The following is a 23,017-nucleotide window of genomic DNA, read 5'->3' on the forward strand; positions in this document are numbered from 1 at the left end:
CTCCTGGAGCATGGTGGGGGAGGAGTCTGTCTCCTCCTGGAGCATGGCGGGGGAGGAGTCTGTCTCCTGGAGCATGGCGGAGGAGGAGTCTGTCTCCTGGAGCATGGCGGAGGAGGAGTCTGTCTCCTGGAGCATGGCGGAGGAGGAGTCTGTCTCCTCCTGGAGCATGGTGGGGGAGGAGTCTGTCTCCTCCTGGAGCATGGTGGGGGAGGAGACTGTCTCCTGGAGCATGGCGGAGGAGGAGTCTGTCTCCTCCTGGAGCATGGCGGAGGAGGAGTCTGTCTCCTGGAGCATGGCGGAGGAGGAGTCTGTCTCCTGGAGCATGGCGGAGGAGGAGTCTTTCTCCTCTTGGAGCATGGTGGGGGAGGAGTCTGTCTCCTCCTGGAGCATGGTGGAGGAGGAGTCTTTCTCCTGGAGCATGGCAGGGGAGGAGTCTTTCTCCTCTTGGAGCATGGTGGGGGAGGAGTCTGTCTCCTCCTGGAGCATGGCGGGGGAGGAGTCTTTCTCCTCTTGGAGCATGGTGGGGGAGGAGTCTGTCTCCTCCTGGAGCATGGTGGAGGAGGAGTCTTTCTCCTGGAGCATGGCAGGGGAGGAGTCTTTCTCCTCTTGGAGCATGGTGGGGGAGGAGTCTGTCTCCTGGAGCATGGCGGAGGAGGAGTCTGTGTCCTCCTGGAGCATGGCGGAGGAGGAGTCTGTCTCCTGGAGCATGGCGGAGGAGGAGTCTGTGTCCTCCTGGAGCATGGCAGAGGAGGAGTCTGTCTCCTCCTGGAGCATGGCGGAGGAGGAGTCTGTGTCCTCCTGGAGCATGGCGGAGGAGGAGTTTGTTTCCTGGAGCATGGTGGGGGAGGAGTCTGTCTCCTGGAGCATGGCGGAGGAGGAGTCTGTGTCCTCCTGGAGCATGGCGGAGGAGGAGTCTGTGTCCTCCTGGAGCATGGCGGAGGAGGAGTCTGTGTCCTCCTTGAGCATGGCGGAGGAGGAGTCTGTCTCCTGGAGCATGGCGGAGGAGGAGTCTGTGTCCTCCTGGAGCATGGCGGAGGAGGAGTCTGTGTCCTCCTGGAGCATGGCAGAGGAGGAGTCTGTCTCCTCCTGGAGCATGGCAGAGGAGGAGTCTGTCTCCTCCTGGAGCATGGCGGAGGAGAAGTCTGTGTCCTCCTGGAGCATGGCGGAGGAGGAGTCTGTCTCCTCCTGGAGCATGGCAGAGGAGGAGTCTGTGTCCTCCTGGAGCATGGCAGAGGAGGAGTCTGTCTCCTCCTGGAGCATGGCAGAGGAGGAGTCTGTCTCCTCCTGGAGCATGGCGGAGGAGAAGTCTGTGTCCTCCTGGAGCATGGCGGAGGAGGAGTCTGTCTCCTCCTGGAGCATGGCAGAGGAGGAGTCTGTCTCCTGGAGCATGGCGGAGGAGGAGTCTGTCTCCTGGAGCATGGCGGAGGAGGAGTCTGTGTCCTCCTGGAGCATGGCAGAGGAGGAGTCTGTGTCCTCCTGGAGCATGGCAGAGGAGGAGTCTGTCTCCTCCTGGAGCATGGCGGAGGAGGAGTCTGTCTCCTCCTGGAGCATGGCAGAGGAGGAGTCTGTGTCCCCCTGGAGCATGGCAGAGGAGGAGTCTGTGTCCTCCTGGAGCATGGCAGAGGAGGAGTCTGTCTCCTCCTGGAGCATGGCAGAGGAGGAGTCTGTCTCCTCCTGGAGCATGGCAGAGGAGGAGTCTGTGTCCTCCTGGAGCATGGCAGAGGAGGAGTCTCTCTCCTGGAGCATGGCAGAGGAGGAGTCTCTCTCCTGGAGCATGGCAGAGGAGGAGTCTCTCTCCTGGAGCATGGCAGAGGAGGAGTCTCTCTCCTGGAGCATGGCAGAGGAGGAGTCTCTCTCCTGGAGCAGGTCTACAGACCAAACGGTGCGTTTCCACGGCAACGCCTGCCCGTAGGCAGGGAGGACTTGTCCTGCAGAGAACCTGGTCAGGATGTCGCTGTGAAAGCACACCTCCTTCTGCAGAGGAACACACCTCCTCCTTCAGAGGAACACACTTCTGAAGAGGAGCAGCGACAGGTGATGAAGAGGAGCAGCGTCAGGTGATGAAGACGAGCAGCAGGAACCGCTGCTGGAAAATCCTCATAATGTCATAAATACACATGTAGTTTCATTATCATCATCTTAATCATCACCATCATCTTCATCGTCATCATCATCTTCATCATCATCATCACCATCACCATCACCATCTTCATCATCATCATCATCATCATCACCATCACCATCATCTTCATCATCACCATCATCATCACCATCATCTTCATCATCACCATCATCATCACCATCATCTTCATCATCACCATCATCATCTTCATCATCATCATCATCACATCATCATCTTCATCATCATCACCATCACCATCATCTTCATCATCATCATCTTCATCATCATCATCACATCATCATCTTCATCATCATCATCATCACCATCATCTTCATCATCATCATCATCTTCATCATCACCATCACCATCTTCATCATCATCATCATCATCATCACCATCATCTTCATCATCATCATCATCTTCATCATCATCATCACCATCACCATCACCATCTTCATCATCATCATCATCATCACCATCATCATCTTCATCACCATCATCATCTTCATCATCATCATCACATCATCATCTTCATCATCATCACCATCACCATCATCTTCATCATCATCATCATCTTCATCATCACCATCACCATCTTCATCATCATCATCATCATCTTCATCATCATCATCATCTTCATCATCATCATCACATCATCATCTTCATCATCATCATCATCACCATCATCTTCATCATCATCATCTTCATCATCACCATCACCATCTTCATCATCATCATCATCATCATCACCATCATCTTCATCATCATCATCATCTTCATCATCACCATCACCATCTTCATCATCACCATCACCATCTTCATCATCATCATCATCATCATCACCATCATCTTCATCATCATCATCATCATCACCATCATCTTCATCATCACCATCATCATCACCATCATCTTCATCATCACCATCATCATCTTCATCACCATCATCATCTTCATCATCATCACCATCATCTTCATCATCACCATCATCATCTTCATCATCACCATCATCATCTTCATCATCTTCTTCATGTCTCCATGTCTGTCTCTACGTGTTTATGTCTATGTCTCTATGTCTATGTCTCTACGTGTCTATGTCTATGTCTCTATGTCTATGTCTCTATGTCTTTATGTCTATGTCTCTATGTGTCTATGTCTCTATGTCTCTATGTCTATGTCTCTATGTCTATGTCTCTATGTGTCTATGTCTATGTCTCTATGTCTATGTCTCTACGTGTCTATGTCTATGTCTCTATGTGTCTATGTCTCTACGTGTTTATGTCTATGTCTCTATGTGTCTATGTCTCTACGTGTCTATGTCTATGTCTCTATGTCTATGTCTCTACGTGTCTATGTCTATGTCTCTATGTGTCTATGTCTCTATGTCTCTATGTCTATGTCTCTATGTGTCTATGTCTCTATGTCTCTATGTCTATGTCTCTATGTGTCTATGTGTCTATGTCTCTATGTCTATGTCTCTATGTGTCTATGTCTATGTCTCTATGTCTATGTCTCTACGTGTCTATGTCTATGTCTCTATGTCTATGTCTCTACGTGTCTATGTCTATGTCTCTATGTCTCTATGTCTATGTCTCTATGTCTATGTCTATATGTCTCTATGTCTATGTCTCTATGTGTCTATGTCTCTATGTCTCTATGTCTATGTCTCTATGTGTCTATGTCTCTATGTGTCTATGTGTCTATGTCTCTATGTGTCTATGTCTCTATGTGTCTATGTCTCTATGTCTGTCTCTGTCTCAATGTCTCTGTCTCTATGTCTATTTCTCTATGTGTCTATGTCTATGTCTCTATGTCTGTCTCTATGTCTCTATGTCTCAATGTCTATGTCTCTTTCTCTATGTCTATTTCTCTATGTCTCTGTGTCTCCATGTTTCTATCTCTCTGTCTATGTCTCTATGTGTCTTTGTCTATGTCTCTGTGTCTATGTCTATGTCTCTATGTGTCTATGTCTATGTCTCTTTCTCTATGTCTATTTCTCTATGTCTCTGTGTCTCCATGTTTCTATCTCTCTGTCTATGTCTCTATGTGTCTTTGTCTATGTCTCTATGTGTCTTTGTCTATGTCTCTATGTGTCTATGTCTATGTCTCTATGTCTGTCTCTTTGTCTCTATGTCTCTATTTCTATGTCTCTATGTCTATGTCTCCATGTCTGTCTCTTTGTCTCTATGTCTCTATGTCTATGTCCCTATGTCTCTTATAAGATGGTAAAATAACCCTCCATTCACAATGTTCTCTTAGATTAAGGCATAACCTGACTCCCACCACACACACACACACACACACACATACACACACACACACATTTCCAGTCTAACCCTAACAGGACTGACTCCATGCATGTTTTAGATGTTTGTGTGATGGTCTGGTTCTGCTGCAGACCGACGTGTTCCTCAGTCTGACAGCTCAGCGTGTTTCCTGGTTCGGAGCGACAGACCATGATGGAGAACATCTTCCAGGGAACGATCAAACCACTGGACATCAAAAACACATCTCAGAGTATCTGGCAGAGACTTTCACGTAGGTTCACCAGAAAACTAACATGTTGTTAAACTTCCGCTGAGATCATGAAGAACAGCGCTGACGTTCAGACACTCGGCTGGTAAAACCTACAAACCAGTCAGACTGACGTTCAGACACTCGGCTGGTAAAACCTACAAACCAGTCAGACTGACGTTCAGACACTCGGCTGGTAAAACCTACAAACCAGTCAGACTGACGTTCAGACACTCGGCTGGTAAAACCTACAAACCAGTCAGACTGACGTTCAGGACTCGGCTGGTAAAACCTACAAACCAGTCAGACTGACGTTCAGACACTCGGCTGGTAAAACCTACAAACCAGTCAGACTGACGTTCAGACACTCGGCTGGTAAAACCTACAAACCAGTCAGACTGACGTTCAGGACTCGGCTGGTAAAACCTACAAACCAGTCAGACTGACGTTCAGACACTCGGCTGGTAAAACCTACAAACCAGTCAGACTGACGTTCAGACACTCGGCTGGTAAAACCTACAAACCAGTCAGACTGACGTTCAGGACTCGGCTGGTAAAACCTACAAACCAGTCAGACTGACGTTCAGGACTCGGCTGGTAAAACCTACAAACCAGTCAGACTGACGTTCAGACACTCGGCTGGTAAAACCTACAAACCAGTCAGACTGACGTTCAGACACTCGGCTGGTAAAACCTACAAACCAGTCAGACTGACGTTCAGGACTCGGCTGGTAAAACCTACAAACCAGTCAGACTGACGTTCAGACACTCGGCTGGTAAAACCTACAAACCAGTCAGACTGACGTTCAGACACTCGGCTGGTAAAACCTACAAACCAGTCAGACTGACGTTCAGACACTCGGCTGGTAAAACCTACAAACCAGTCAGACTGACGTTCAGGACTCGGCTGGTAAAACCTACAAACCAGTCAGACTGACGTTCAGGACTCGGCTGGTAAAACCTACAAACCAGTCAGACTGACGTTCAGACACTCGGCTGGTAAAACCTACAAACCAGTCAGACTGACGTTCAGGACTCGGCTGGTAAAACCTACAAACCAGTCAGACTGACGTTCAGACACTCGGCTGGTAAAACCTACAAACCAGTCAGACTGACGTTCAGACACTCGGCTGGTAAAACCTACAAACCAGTCAGACTGACGTTCAGGACTCGGCTGGTAAAACCTACAAACCAGTCAGACTGACGTTCAGACACTCGGCTGGTAAAACCTACAAACCAGTCAGACTGACGTTCAGACACTCGGCTGGTAAAACCTACAAACCAGTCAGACTGACGTTAAGACACTCGGCTGGTAAAACCTACAAACCAGTCAGACTGACGTTCAGACACTCGGCTGGTAAAACCTACAAACCAGTCAGACTGACGTTCAGGACTCGGCTGGTAAAACCTACAAACCAGTCAGACTGACGTTCAGACACTCGGCTGGTAAAACCTACAAACCAGTCAGACTGACGTTCAGGACTCGGCTGGTAAAACCTACAAACCAGTCAGACTGAAGCAGCAGAGTCGCTGTGTTTCATGCAGACTAAAAGCGACTGGAACATTTAGACCTCTGATGTGTTCAGCAGGACGCTGCAGAACCTGCCGTCCGCTGGACGCAGCACCACGTGGAAACACACAAAGCACACAGGTAGACGGCTTCAGCTTGGCGACAAGAAAACGCCGCTGTGCCAGAGACTTTTGGGAAAGTCATGTAAATGAGCCAGGAAACTGCACATCCACCTCCGGCATCAATAGAGTGTTTGTGAATTCTCTCGATCCTCAGCGAAATAAACAAATGGGCTGGAAAAGGGGCTGATTATTCCTTTCTGTTCACCGAGGTGGAACAACAAAACATCTGTCTGTCCACGCGCCATTGATGGAAATGCAAATGTGTTGGTTAATGCCCCGAAAGCAGTAAAAGGTCTGAAACGTGTCAAAGAGCTGTTTGTCGTTCCGTTTACAGACTTTAACTCAGCGAGAGCATCAGCTCATCAGACGCTTATTTTCTCCTGAAAACCCACATGAACCTGCTCAATCATGTCCTGCCAGCCCAACAATGCAAGGCCGTTACGGGAACAATGAGACGAAAGCAAGCTGCAGTCACACTGCCTGCATCTCACCACTTCCCTACAACAACCTGTGTGCTGCTAGAGAACACACCCTGGTCCTGCAGGAGCTTGCACGTGGACATGGCGTGCTAGAGGAAGACCTTCAGCTCTGCTCTGCATGTACGAACAGCTCGCCAAGCAGTTTGAAAACATTGTTTGGGATTAGAAATGGTTTAAAAGTAGCAGGAGAGACACAGCGAATGCTCCTTCTTCTCTCAAAGTGATTTCCAGCTGCAGATAACCGGCCGTCAGCGCTGACAGCCTTCATGTGCACGCCGCTGGGAGGTCATGACTGCGCACGAGAGCACAGCTGGAAGAAGCTGGACGAAGGGAAACGAGCCCAACATGTTGGATCTAACAACAGATTCCACCTTGGAAGCTGGGAGGAAGCCAGAGTTAAACCCGGCCATTTCAGACGGAAAAGCAGAAATCTTACCTCCAACGTGTGCAGATGCCTACAGGGCTGTGCGTGCAGATGCCTACAGGGCTGTGCGTGCAGATGCCTACAGGGCTGTGCGTGCAGATGCCTACAGGGCTGTGCGTGCACGTCTGCCAGTGGCTCAGCGAGTCTGAAAGTGGCCCGTCACTGCTGTAAGACTGGTGTTTCATCAGCCTAGCATGAGCCACTGTGTGTGTGTGCTTCCTCTGCACGCCTGTCTTCCTCTACGAGGTGTCAGGTGGAGCGTGTTTGTAGGAAGTCCTGTGATGAATGAGGAGAGGTTTTAAGACTTCTCTGTGAACGGCTTGTTACACTAATGATTACCGCGTTTTCACACCGTTTACCTCAAACAGCAGAAAACAAGTGAATCCAAAGAGCGCCTTGACACTGGAGAGAACTCCTCCGCTGGGTCCCTCCTTCACAAGCAGCGCCATGTCTGCACTCTGGAGTCTGCTAGGACTGCTCTTTGTGGTTGTGGTGTACAGAACCATTAAAGGTTCATCATTTATAATGGTTTGATACACACAGAAGAGGCTGCCAGATAATGCAAAGAAGGATGCTGCCATGTGGACGGTAGCATGCTCTTATCAGGGTAGCATTAAGAATTAACAGAGTAATCCAGAACGCTTCAACCTAACTTAAATATGAAAGACTTAAGTCTGTAAAAATCAATGGGTGCAGTGTGGTTCTCACTGAAAACTGGATTTTGTTTTTAGAATTCCTCTCATACTGTAAAAGCAGGTTAAAGCGGCCAGTTTAACCAGCCCGAAGGCTCTGCACCTGGAGCTGGACCTGGACAGGACCATGTTGTTACTGTGGTGGCTTTCTCTGAGCGTTTGTTGCTGCGGTTGGTTGTACTTTTCTTTTATGACAACAAACTGCTCGTGCTTATTTTATTTATAATGCTAAATGCTAACATTGTGCTAATGCGAACCGTTAGTGCTCACATCTCCACCTACAAACCAAACCAATCATTACCGAGCGTCATAAGGTTCCTGTGTCTGTGTGCGGTGATGCTGGGGGACTGAGCAGGAAAACAAATATCTGTCTACATGGTATTGGATGCTTTTTACACAGAAATGCCTTGGAAAGGATATTTCTGATGCTATAATCCGTACTGGCCCAACTCTACCCACGAAAAGTTCAATGTCTGAAGGACGTGCAGATCATGTCTATAATCTGTCCGTCGGTCCACGAGGACTTCTGGATATCTAAACGACGTGATAAATAGGTCCACAGTTTTGACATCAAACCATGACCCAAGGTGGATGTCGATATGGAGTTTAATATGTGAACGGCAGAGTGGATTATTGTTCGGGAAGTCAGATGGATGTCTGAGACACGTGCAAGAAACTAACGTGCAGCATTTTTTAATTTCAGTTTTAAGAGTTTTTATACCTCTCCCTATTGTAGTGGAGGGGTTTGTGTGTCCTACAGATCCTAGCAGCTATGTTGTTGGGGGTTTTATACCTCTAGTAGGGTCCTCCATGGCAAACAGGTGTCTAGAGGAGGGACCAGACTAGGTGCGACTCAGAGACCCCTATGATATTGACAACCATTGGCAAGTGTTCCCTTGCCCTCTCCTATCTCTGGGGCTGAAGTAGTTGAATCTCAGATTGAGGAGGAGTAGTGTGGTTTTCGTCCTGGTTGCGGAACAGTGGACCAGCTCTATACCCTCTTTGGGGTCCTGGAGGGGGCATGGGAGTTTGCCCAACCAGTCTACATGTGCTTTGTGAACCTGGACGAGGCGTTCCACCGTGTCCCCCGGGGGCTCCTGTGGGGGGTACTCCGGGAGTATGGGGTACTGGACCCCCTTATACGAGCTGTCCGGTCCCTGTACGACAGGTGCCAGAGCTTGGTTCGCATTGCCGGTAGTAAGTCGGATTCGTTTCCGGTGAGGGTTGGACTCCGCCAAGGCTGCCCTTTATCACCGATTCTGTTCATAACTTATATGGACAGAATTTCTAGGCGCAGCCGAGGTGTTGAGGGGATCCGACTTGGTGGCCTCAGGATTGGGTCCCTGCTTTTTGCGGATGATGTGGTCCTGTTGGCTTCATCTGGTCGTGATCTCCAGCTCTCGCTTGAGCGATTCGCGGCCGAGTGTGAAGCGGCTGGGATGAGAATCAGCACCTTCAAATCTGAGACCATGGTCCTCAGCCGGAATAGGGTGGATTGCCCTCTCCGGGTCGGGAGTCAGGTCCTGCCTCAAGTGGAGGAGTTTAAATATCTCGGGGTCTTGTTCACGAGTGAGGGAAGGATGGAGCGTGAGATGGACAGACGGATAGGTGCAGCGTCTGCAGTAATGCGGACTCTGCGCCGGTCTGTCGTGGTGAAGAAGGAGCTGAGCCAGAAGGTGAAGCTCTCGATTTACCAGTCGATCTACGTTCCTACCCTCACCTATGGTCATGAGCTGTGGGTCGTGACCGAAAGAAGGAGATCTCGTATACAGGCGGCTGAAATGAGTTTCCTCTGCAGGGTGGCCGGGCTCTCCCTTAGAGATAGGGGGAGGAGCTCGGTCATCCGGGAGGAGATCAGAGTAGAGCCGCTGCTCCTCCGCATCGAGAGGAACCAGTTGAGGTGGCTCAGGCATCTGGTCAGGATGCCTCCTGGACCTCCATGGTGAGGTGTTCCAGGCACGTCCCTCTGGGAGGAGACCCCGGGGAAGACCCAGGACACGCTGGAGGGATTATATCTCTCGGCTGGCCTGGGAACGCCTCGGGATCCCCCCGCAGAGTTGGCAAATGTGTTGGCAAATGACTGCTGCTCCCACGACACAACCCCGGATAAGCGGTGGTCCAATGACTACCGGTTATTATTTTTCACAACGACCAAGTCTCCTTACAGAACCGGTCAACTCCACAATAACTGGCCGAGTCGGCACATGGTTGTATCTAAACCGGTAAACACCAATCTAACCGGCTGCGTCGGCACACTGTCATGTCTGAACCGATGGATTCCCAGGGACAGGCTAACCTATAAGGCCCAACAACATTAACTCCGGAAAATTGTCATGATAAATAACTTGATTGCACCCAATAGGTGGAGCAATGACATGGGAAAATGCCACAGGTTTGCCTGTGTCTCTGCCCACCAGGGGCCTAATTTATCAAAGTGTGCGTAGCAACAATGACTACAGGTGGCGTACGTACGGAAAACAGGAAATGCAACGCAAAAAAACTTCCTGATTTACAAAGCAGCACGTCCCACGCCTGTTTCCATCATAAATCAGGAACATCTGGCCACGCCCACATGTTGGCCATAAAAGGTCGGATGAACACCCTGATAAATATTAATCCATCTCATTTCCATGACGGTTCTGCAGGAAAAAAAGAGGAATTTTCTGGAAAATGAGGAAGAAATTCTAACAGATAAAGTTGTAAAATGTAAAAGTATTTTATCTGGTGGAGACGGGATGGACATCAGCACCAGCAGAAAGACAGAGGAGGTCAGCAGGGGACAGATGCTGTCAGCGTCTCATCAGACCACCGGACTTATCCAGAAAGGACAAATAAAGTGGTCAGACAGTGAGATGTAGGGAGAAAGTGCATCTTGGTCCACAGGAGGAGGAAGGGGGGGCGCTGCCCACTCCCACAGATTAGAAGCTGGCGGGAAAATGAAGGAGTCCAGAGATACGCTGGAACAAAATGCTCCAGATGATGCTGGAAGTGCTTCATTCCTTTGTTTCAGATTATAAAATGAACGGACATAAATGAGACGTCTCTGACTCCAGTTTATTTACTGGGAACATACTGGTGTTCCTGTGTGTCCCAGCTGGGTTGCAGCGCTGCAGATGTGGTCGGAGAGGGGGGGGCAGTGGTTCCACCTTGTGTCCTAGCTGCGGTGTCCTCGCAGAGGAACCAATAACTGCCATGAAGGAGGAGGTGCAGGAGATGGAGAGGAATAAACACCACCCTGACAGAAACCACACTAAAGATAAACTTGTGAATAAATGAGAATTGTCCACCTCTGATGTGTTGCATCACTTCTAGACGTTTGGCAGCAGTTTGGTTCCAACATGATGGTTGGAGGTCGGGGACAACAGCGCTGGTCGCAGCTGAACGGGACACGTTACCATTTAGTAGCATGTTATGTAGCGTCTCCACTATCTGCAGACATCTGCAGCTGTACAACAGGTTTCCTCCTGGGCATGGAGGCACCTCCACCTGCCTCCATCTGCCCGATGGCCGCTACACCACGTCTGGCTGTGGAGAACATCGTTCTGTTCCTCTGCTCTGGGTTGGGAAAAGGAGCGGACCCGACCTGTCAGTCCCTTCCCTTTGGAAGGTGCCGGACTGGAGTCCAGAGTCTCCATGTTCCATGTCCACCAGCAGGGACAGATAAGCCACATTGGGGAGCATTTTATATCCAACCATCACTTCATGTTCTGTATCTGCAGGTGGAGGAAACACCTGAGCAGCCTGATGATGGGCTGTTGTCATGGCGACCGCCTCCTTTTACCTGCAGGTCTTCATGTAGAGCTTTATTAGTACGGCAGCTTCTGTACGACTTATTAACTGTGTGATGTGGCTTTTCTAACACGTAGAACTGCTTGGTTTCAGAACATTTTACTGCTGGACGTTTTACGTGCTGGAGGAACTTTTTCTCTTCTTCTGCAGATGCTGTTAATGTCCAACATTCTGGGGGAAAGTTTACGTTTCATTTGGAACAAATGGCTCAGATTCCTTTTTATTTCCTGCCTTTGGTGTCGCCGTTTCCCGTTTCTCCAGATGTTGTCGTACGCCGGGGTCAGAGTTGACGTGGAGGTCGGGACGTTTTACCGCCAAGTCCTGCTTTTAGAAACCCCAGAAGTGGACTATAACTGGTGTACGCCGGTTTTTGTGCGACAGCTTTGTAAATGAGGCCCCTGGACTGTGTTGTGAGTACCTACCTACAGTCAATGGGGTCTACAGATCAGTAAAGAAACTATAAATCCTTGGAAGCATGTTTTTATAGCTTCTTTCTTTATTCCATTTTTAATTTTACACTTTTATGCACCCGCACACTTTACTCTGCATTGTTTCATTAAAGCGTTTGCACATTTCTCTACTTTGTACTTTTAAACTAAAGCGATCACACTCACCTGCACTATGTGCCTTATTATTTGTGTCGAAATTGGAAAAAAGTATGATTACATTACTTATCGAGATGTATGTGTCACAAATGATAGATTCATTATTATCTTTATTGTATTTATTCTAGCACAACTTCAAAGCTTTGATATGGGCAGTGTTCAAAAGTTGCACAGCTGGAAACAAAGTATTGTAATACAAGCCTATTTCAGTGTGTGACACTGGATTTCACTGTTTAACTGCCGTGCAAGAAACTGGACGACACCAAAATACAGGAACACAAATCAGGTTTATTTGTCTAAATCGTCACCAAAACAAAAACTCGTACAAAATTCAACTGGAAGTTAGTGTATATGCCAACATGTTGGATATCATGCTCTGCTCATCATGTAAAACTCCTATTTGCTAGTCAGACTTAACTGCAATGCAACCACTACAGAATGCAGTTGTAGTGTTCAAAATGTATGAGTGACAACAAATTTCACCTAAAGTAGGCTGATGTAGTGATTATCTTTTTTTGTCTTTGTCAGTTGGTGTGTGGTAACAAATTCATTTTGGATGTGGATTATTCTGCTTTTATGGACCTCACGTTTCATAACAAGGTAGGATTTGTGTCATCATCCTCCTGTCCTAAGAGCATGCCACAGTCAATCAATACAACAAAACTAACTTGGACCTTCATCTGTGTTTACAGGCGGCTTTGAGAATGAGGGAATGGCGAAAACGATGAAGTCTAGTACTTTGTTATTATGACGGAGATGCTGAACGGAAGAGTCAGAGTAGTTGTAGCAGTGGTAGAGTGTCTGGGACTCAACATAGTTTCATTGCTGACAGTGTTCCTGGGATAACAGGTAATTTTGACTTTTATACTGACGAAGACTGTTGGTCTGCTGAGTCAGGAAAGGAACCAAATGATGATTCTGAGATGACCAGCAGCTTTGATGATAAAGTGAGACATTGGGCCTTAGAGCATAGGTTGACACATGGCGCTTAATGGTTTATTGGCCATGTTAAGAAAGCAAGGGCACATGTTCCCAGGGGATTTTTGGACACTGCTTCCTACACCACAAAGAAACAGCACCCAGCCTAAATGTAGTGGGTGATGTGCACCTTACTATGAACATTGATGCATCTCGCGGTTTAAAAGTAGTGGTCTATAATTCTGGGCAATACTGGTGAAGTATGGCCATTTATTGTTGCTGTGTGCCAAGTCCACTTGAGGAGTTTCTGAAAGACTTTGTGACAGAGTACAAACATCTGACAGACTATGGTCTAGTTCATAAAAGCCAGACATGCACTGTTAACATTGTCATGGGGGCGTTGGTCAGGGTCTGCCTGCCCCCCCGGAGCGTCTCACATGGGACATGTTGAGAAGGAGAGATGAGGGTAAATGCGTGCTAATGGATTAAGTTGCAAATGGAAAGTGAGAGAGGGGTGTGTGTTTCGGGGGATAAGGGGAGGAATAAGTGTGAAATAACTCAGGAAAGTGGGTGGGCAATGGGACGTGGAGTATGTGATGGGACTGAGTGGGTGTAGAGGTGGAGGGATGGGGTAGGAGGTGTGGGCATGTATAGGAAGCAGTGTATAAGGAGACCTGAGGTGGGGTGTGTGTAAATCAGAGGAGTGTGCGAATGAGGACTGAGTAGGGGGTGCGTGATGCCTGTGAGGGTGTGTCAAGGGGGAGCGTGTGAGAGGGGAATGTTAGGGGATGTGTATATGTGTTAATGAGGAAGTAGGTGGGGGGCATGGTGGGGGGCAGGGGAGAGGAGTGTGGGAGTGCAAGGTGGGGTGTGTCTAGGGAGGGAGTGTGTGTGTGTGTATGTACGTGTGTTCGTCTGTGTAGGTGTGTGTGTATAGTTGGAGGGGAGGGGGGTCTTGGTGCCCGGGGAGCCAGGCCGGTACACTGGGGTGCAGTCTGACTGTCCGTTGTCGTGGGCTGTACCCTCTGCCTGCAGGGGTGGGGGCTGCTTTCGGGCTGTTGGGGTCATAGGGCCTGCGCTCTGTCTGCCCTGGGTGGCCAGTACCCGGTGGACTGGGCTTTGCCAGTCCGGGCCCACTGGGGCATGTTCCCCCTGGTCGTGGGGACTCTGGCTGCCCGCTTCTGCCACCTCCTGGGTGGATGCATGGATGACTCTGGAGTGGGGGTGGTTGGGGTCTGTGCTTGGGGGTGGCTACTGGCTGTCCAGGTCTCAGGGTTCTCCTGGCATGCCTCTTGCCTTTGTGTGGGCGGGGTCATCATGTGTGGGCGGGGTCACAGTGTATGGGCAGGGTCGCCTTGTGTGGGCGGGGTCACATTGGCACGATCACTCTTCTCTGAACACGTTCCACTCTGTATGTTCTGCATGTGACACAGTCACCGAGTCGTCTGCAGATTTGTTTTCTAACAATGGCTTTTTTTCTACCTGTGTGTCTGATCTAGCTAGTGAGTTCTTGGTTCTCCTGATAGTTGATGGCGTCGTCCTCCCGCAGGGGGAACATGACTCAAGTGTGTATAGGTGTATGGATGTGTGTATAAGCGGGTGTGTATTCTTTCATTCTTTCTTTTTCTCTCTCTCTTACTCTCTCTACGAGTTTTTTTTCTGTTTTTGCTTCTTTTCGATTCTTTTTCTGTCCCTCTTCTATCCTTTCCGGTCCGGTCCAGCAGTACAAACTCGGTAATACAAACAATTATGCAAAATAAATAGAAAAATAAAATAAGAATCCAGAATATCAAAGGGAGCATTATATCTATAAAGCTCCTCTTAGCAGAGTAAATTTACCCAGCAGAATAGAGCATCCAGAAAATCATTCTGCTGCTTAAATACTGGACAAGACAAAAAAATTTATAAAATAAAAGAAATCCATTGATGCTCTGATCTTTGACACACCAGCAAGGGCATATCTGAAATGTATAACGGGACATACTTCCTATGAGAGCCGTGAAAGGTGTTTAATCAGAGGTGCCCATGTGGAGAGGGAGAATAGTTTTTTGGTCAACAAGAATGCACTCCTCGTACAGATAAGAGTTTCTCCAGTGTGTCATACAGGAACCACCAAACTGTAGCCAGCCCCTCATTGCTGCAGGAATTCCTTGCGTTAGCTCATTTGTGCTAGATTATATGCATCTGGTCTGCTTGGAAGTAGTTAAACGCCTAATAATATATTAACTCATGGACCAAAAATCTGTTCATCTGTGAGGCAAAGAATGCAATTTCTGGAAAACTCATTGCACTGAGAGGGAAGATGCCAAGTGAACTTTCACGCCAACCGCGGGGTTTGCATGAACTCGATGGATGGAAAGCCACAGAGCTACGGCAGTGTTTATCATACACTGGACTGGTGGTATGAAAAAATGTGCTGTCACCTGAGAGATACAAACATTTTTTGTCCTTGACAGTGGCCATGTCAATAATGTTGGAGTCAGATGAGAGAATTCTAATGCCTATCTCCAGTATTCGGCAGACCTACTGAAGCCATTTGACATGCGCTGTGCTGACCTGAATGGGAAGACCTTTCCTATGTACAATGTGCATGGACTGACTCATCGCTATGAAGAACATTTTTACTGTTCCTTAAATGATATTGCCTGTTTTCCATTTGAGAACTACCTGCGACAGATCAAAAAAACACACGAGGAGCCAGAGAAGTACCCAAATACTCGAATACTTTGAAAGGAACGAGGAAGGGAGGCACTCTAAGGTGTTTGCTTCTGTTACAGAAAGGGACCGTTGCTTTCTCTTGAGAGACGACTTGTTAGCGTTTGCTCAACAGCAAAATGTTGACGGTACTTTTGCTTGTAAAATCCTGCACCAGCGTCACACTTCCCCAGTATTCCACCAACCATTCAGGTCTGGACTTCTGACTGTAGTGTGCATAGGAAATGGACCTGTTCCGCAAGGTGGCTTGCCTCCCACAAGAAACTGGTGGTTCTGTCCTCAAACCCCTTTGCCAGGTCCGGAACACAGTTATTAAGGTTGAGTTTTCTTATTGGTTTTATTTCAGTCGCAGGGAGTCTAGTTGTCTGCATCTTCCTGCCAGCTGCATGTCCCTTCTCACTGCATCCAAGAACCTCTTTTGGCCTCTATCTTCTTCTTCTTACAATATCCCTCTCCCAATGTAACCCCCATCCTTCTTTGGCACATGTTCAAACCCGGTCCAGGTGCAGCGCCGGGTCCAGGTCCAGGTGCAGCAACAGGTCCAGGTCTAGACACATCGACGGGTCCAGGTCCAGGTGCAGCGACGGGTCCAGGTCTAAGTGCAGGTGCAGCATCGGGTCTAGGTCCAGGTGCAGCGACGGGTCCAGGTCGAGACACATGTACAGGTCCAGGTCCCGGTGCAGCAATGGGTCCAGTTTCAGGTGCAACAACAGGTCCAGGTGCAGCAACAGGTTCAGGTCTAGACACAGTGACGGGTCCAGGTCCAGACGCAGTGATGGGCCCAGGTCTAGTTGCAGTGATGGGTCCAGGTCTAGTTGCAGTGATGGGTCCAGGTCTAGTTGCAGTGATGGGTCCAGGTCTAGTTGCAGTGATGGGTCCAGGTCTAGACGGAGCAATGGGTCCAGGTCTAGACAGAGCAGAATATGCAACATTTGCAGCATACGCAGCATTTGCAGAATACGCAACATTTGCAGCATACGCAGCATTTGCAGCATACGCAACATTTGCAGAACATGCAGCATTTGCAGAATACGCAATATTTGCAGAATATGCAGCTTTTGCAGCATATGCATCATTTGCAGCATACGCAAAATTTGCAGAATACACAACATTTGCAGAATACGCAGCATGTGCTGAATACGCAACATTTGCAGAATACGCAACATTTGCAGAATACGCAACATTTGCAACATATGCAGCATACGCAGAATATGCAGCATACGCAGCATACGCAGCATTTGCAGTATTCACAGCGTCGGAGACATGGAGCAGAAAGAGTCAGCTGACAGTGTGTTTCTTGCTCAGGTGAGCAGCCGAGCACTTTGACATTCACAGCTCTTGTGATTCTTCTGAAGAAGACAATGAAGCCCGAGGGTCGTCTTTAAACAGATCACACAGCTGCCCTGAACTGCAGCATTGTTGTGTGTTTGGCTTGGCCTCACACTGCGTGAAAGGCCAGGCTTAGGAACACACACACACAGACACACACCATTATTCTCCATTGTGGTGTTTCTCTTTAGACTCGGGGCTTAATAGGATTCAGAGAACAATGTCCAGAGGATGCAGGAGGTCAGGGGGAGGGAGCGGGGGGGCTTGTCTTTTCTGCTGCCCCTATGGAAACATTGTATGTGTGGCAATCTTTACACATACACATTTTTACTTTCACTAAGTTGTGTAAAATTCAAAAGTCTATGAAGGTTAAAAAAAAAAAGGTAGAAGAACTGCCATGTGTGCAGCTATAGTATAATTAAACACTGATCAGTACAGAAACCTGGGGAGGCCATGCTCATAAACTTTTGTACATTATCTCGAGATAATTAGTAAACTGAAATAACAAAGTTTGTTTTCTTTAGATAAGAGAATAATTGATGTTGTAATCTGTAGAAGACTGTTTTGTTTTCTCAGGATGAAAATTATTCTCATCGTTGGAGTTGAGAAAAGCCAGCTACGTATGCTGACCATGAAGCCAAAATACTAAAACATGCACATATCACAGCGCTGTCATAGCTTAAGTACATTTATGATGATTAGTACATCAAGAGGATCAAACTGCTTTGATTAGAGTTCATTTTAATCATCTTGTGATCTAAAGAAAACCAAGCTTGATATCTTTTGATAATCAGCTGCAGGAAACAACATTAACTAACAGCTAATGACAAATTTATTTATCTTGTCAAAACAACTTTTGGGATGGTGAAGACATGCATACAGCATCATGATGAACTCAGCAGCAAAGAAATGCACTGAAAGTGGATTTCATCAGCTCCACCTGTTAACTTCCTGTAGGGCTGCTCAATTATGACTAAAATTATCATCACAACTATTTTGAATTGAGATCTCGATTATTTAACACGATAATCCAGTATTTTTAAACAATGTTGTGCATCATGGCGTTCTCACGGTTGAGAGGAGATAAATAACATTGGTAACATTCGTGATGTTATCAGAGACACAAGGAAGAAGTGTTGAATAGTCTTATTGAGATGGACAGGAATGATTTCCTGTAACGGTCCATGTGACAGCGAAGCTGTCATGATGTCATGTTATAACTAACTGTCATAACTAACTGTCATGTTATAACTAACTGTCATAACTAACTGTCATGTTATAACTAACTGTCATGTTATAAATAACTGTCATAACTAACTGTCATGATATAACTAACTGTCATGTTATAACTAACTGTCATAACTAACTGTCATGTTATAACGGTCATGTTATAACTAACTGTCATATTATAACTAACTGTCATGTTATAACTAACTGTCATATTATAACTAACTGTCATGTCATAACTAACTGTCATTTTATAACTGTCATATTATAACTAGCTGACATGTTACAACTAACTGTCATGTTATAACTAACTGTCATATTATAACTAACTGTCATGTTATAACTAACTGTCATATTATAACTAACTGTCATGTCATAACTAACTGTCATATTATAACTAACTGTCATGTTATAACTAACTGTCATATTATAACTAACTGTCATGTCATAACTAACTGTCATGTTATAACTAACTGTCATATTATAACTAACTGTCATGTCATAACTAACTGTCATATTATAACTAACTGTCATGTCATAACTAACTGTCATATTATAACTAACTGTCATGTTATAACTAACTGTCATATTATAACTAACTGTCATATTATAACTGTCATATTATAACTAGCTGACATGTTACAACTAACTGTCATGTTATAAATAACTGTCATATTATAACTAACTGTCATATTATAACTAACTGTCATGTTATAACTAACTGTCATGGTAAAACTGTCATATTATAACTAGCTGACATGTTACAACTAACTGTCATGTTATAAATAACTGTAATAATATAACTGTCATGTTATAACTAACTGTCATATTATAACTAACTGTCATGTTATAACTAACTGTCATGTTATAACTAACTGTCATATTATAACTAACTGTCATGTTATAACTAACTGTCATGTTATAACTGTCATATTATAACTAACTGTCATATTATAACTAACTGTCATGTTATAACTAACTGTCATGTTATAACTGTCATATTATAACTAACTGTCATGGTAAAACTGTCATATTATAACTAGCTGACATGTTATAACTAACTGTCATGTTATAAATAACTGTAATAATATAACTGTCATGTTATAACTAACTGTCATATTATAACTAACTGTCATTTTATAATTAACTGCCATATTATAACTGTCATATTATAACTAACTGTCATATTATAACTGTCGTGTTATAACTAACTATCATATTATAACTAATTGTCATGTTATAACTGTCATATTATAACTAACTGTCATGTTATAACTAACTGTCATATTATAACTAACTGTCATGTTATAACTAACTGTCATGTTATAACTGTCATATTATAACTAACTGTCATATTATAACTAACTGTCATGTTATAACTAACTGTCGTATTATAACTAACTGTCATGTTATAACTAACTGTCATGTTATAACTGTCATATTATAACTAACTGTCATGTCATAACTAACTGTCATGTTATAACTGTCATATTATAACTAACTGTCATATTATAACTAACTGTCATGTTATAACTAACTGTCATATTATAACTAACTGTCATATTATAACTAACTGTCATGTCATAACTAACTGTCATATTATAACTGTCATATTATAACTAACTGTCATGTTATAAATAACTGTAATAATATAACTGTCATGTTATAATTAACTGTCATATTATAACTAACTGTCATATTATAACTAACTGTCATGTTATAAGTAACTGTCATATTATAACTAACTGTCATGGTAAAACTGTCATATTATAACTAGCTGACATGTTACAACTAACTGTCATGTTATAAATAACTGTAATAATATAACTGTCATGTTATAATTAACTGTCATATTATAACTAACTGTCATAACTAACTGTCATGTTACAACTGTCAGGTTATAACTAATTGTCATATTATAACTAACTGACATATTATAACTAATTGTCATATTATAACTGTGATATTATAACTAACTGTCATAACTAACTGTCATGTTATAACTGTCATATTATAACTAACTGTCATATTATAACTGTGATATTATAACTAACTGTCATGTTATAACTAACTGTCATAACTAACTGTCATGTTATAATTGTCATATTATAACTAACTGTCATGTTATAATTGTCATATTATAACTAACTGTCATATTATAACTAACTGTCATAACTAACTATCATGCTATAACTGTCATATTATAACTAACTGTCATATTATAACTCTCTTATGCTTCGTTCCGACTTGTTTAATCTGCTTATATAGGAACTATTTTACGTTGGCCTGGATGTACGTTTTATACCAAACAACCGCTGTCAGGCTGCAGCGCGTTTCTCTCATTCACCTGTTAAAAGACGGCTGATCTGAACCAGCTGGTTAACGCGTTGCTATGGTAACGCCCCGTAACGGAGGGATATTACAGTGTTTAACTGGCCGAACTATGTATAGGAAAATAATGCAGCCAGTTGTCACTGACAACGGTATAAACTATGTTTAGGTGAACTTCCACAACCTACTGCAGTTATTCTACATGGACCTGCAGCCGGAGCCGACTGAGACTGGCCGCCTGGGAGTGCTTTAGGACGGGAGAGGCTCCCGCTGCTCCTTCCTTACAGTAACTGCAGAACAATATGTGTCTTCAAGTCAGTCGCCAAAACACCAGAAAAGTCTCTAATAACTCCAGTAAAAGTTGCTAGATTTGTCGCTTTTAACAAAAAAAGTCTCCAGATTTAGCGAGAAAGTCTCCAAGTTGGCAACAGTGTCTGAATGAAAGCAAAGCGGCTGTGGGAGGAGTTTACAGCACAGCGCTGCAACGCCAGAGACGCTCGATTAGCAGCTGAAGACAGCAGGAGAGGAAACTGCAGAGAGGAAAATGTGTAGAAAGAGGAGGATAAGACTGAAGGGCAGACAGGACTGAAGACAGAAAGGTCAGGGACTCCCCGCTGATGGACAGCTTTGTATGAAGCCAGCCACTGTAAACACACACACACACACACACACACACACACACACACACACACACACACACACACACACACACACACACACCAATGCAGCCAGCTTTTCCACACAGGGCTCAGACGGGATCATTGGGACTTTCATGGTGCGGCGCCCCAGCAACATTGACAGTAGAAGTTGGAGCAACTCGGCTCCAGCAGATAAAAGATGGAAATGTTGACATCACAAGTTAACCGACATCATCTTCCTTTTCCTCAGGAGGTAACCACACACACTGAGCCTGGACAGACACGGACTCGTGTCAGAGCTGCGTGGAGTTGCACTCACCAGTCTCAGTGCGCGCTGCGCGCTCCACCACAGAGCAGAAAACTTCCTCCTCTTCCTCCTCCGCTCCGGTCGCTCACCGCATGCAAAGCGCGGTGGTGGTGGTGGGGGTGTCTGCTCCCGGTCCTTCAGGCGGAGGAGACCGCTGCCTGCTGCCTGCTGCTGGGGGACAGGCGCGCGGAGCGCCGCTGCGGTGCGTAAATGTTTTGGAGACGGAGCGCGCGCTGGCTCTCCAACTGGGCTCCAAGCCTGCTGGCTATTCACCTCCCTCTTAAAGGGAGAGGGCCTGATTTCCAGGTGGCGGCTGTGCGCGCGCACTGACACACAAACCAAACAAACCCGCGTGAGCCCACGTGGAAGGATCAGAAGGGTCCAGAACAGAGCTCCAAGAGGAACAGGATGAGTGCTGCTCCAGCTTGTCAGGAAACATGGATGATATGTAGATCTATAAATTGATCTGTAGATTAATAGTTATGTAGCACAGAAATGACAAAAAACAAGTTCTAAATTAAATCCACATTTGCCAAATTCAAAGTACCATGGAGACTCTTTATGAATTTCAAGCTGGACATTAAAAATAACACTGAACAGTAAATACATAAACTTAAAGCTCATTAACCCTTTCATGCATGAATTAATACAAACAATGCAACATTTGCTTAATACAGTATTTTACCTCTACAAATATGCAATGATACTTTTTTGTTAATTAGTGATATTAAACATTTTTTTCATTTATTTTAATATTCTCTCCAAAATAGTTATAAAATAACATAAAATCATAATTATATTGTATAAATCTTCTATAACCCCTCCCTGAGCCGTCACCTTATCGTGGTGGAGGGGTTTGTGCGTCCCGAAGATCCTAGCAGCTATGTTGTCGGGGGCTTTATGCCCCTGGTAGGGTCACCCATGACAAACAGGTGTCTAGGGGAGGGACCAGACCAAGCACGGCTCATAGACCCCTATGATGACGACCAACCTGGGCATAAATGTTCCCTTGCCCCGACGCGGGTTACCGGGACCCCCCTCTGGAGCCAGGCCTGGAGGCGGGGTACGAGAGCGAGCGTCTGGTGGCCGGGCCTTCGCCCATGGGGCCCGGTCGGCTCAGCCCTAAAGGGTTACATGGGCCCCACCTCCCGTGGGCTCACCATCTGCGGGAGGAGCCGTAGGGGTCGGGTGCAGTGTGAGCTGGGCGGCAGCAAGGGGCGGGGACCCTGGTGGTCCGATCCCCGGCTGCAGAAGCTGGCTCTAGGGACGTGGAACGTCACCTCTCTGGTGGGGAAGGA

General features: G+C 45.9%; 1 protein-coding gene across 1 annotated transcript in view; it reads right to left on the bottom strand.

Moving 5' to 3' along the window:
• The window catches only part of sox13 (SRY-box transcription factor 13), a gene marked incomplete at its 3' end in the record, with an annotated part of 101,156 nt that extends 79,290 nt beyond the window's left edge, over window positions 1–21,866 (bottom strand). The window contains exon 1 of the mRNA XM_079242937.1: window positions 21,732–21,866. The remainder of the gene's footprint in view (window positions 1–21,731) is intronic.
• Between the last annotated feature and the right edge of the window lie 1,151 nt (window positions 21,867–23,017).

This window comes from Telmatherina bonti (genome assembly GCF_933228915.1).
Source record: "Telmatherina bonti genome assembly, chromosome: 6".
NCBI classification, from domain to species: Eukaryota; Metazoa; Chordata; class Actinopteri; order Atheriniformes; family Telmatherinidae; genus Telmatherina; species Telmatherina bonti.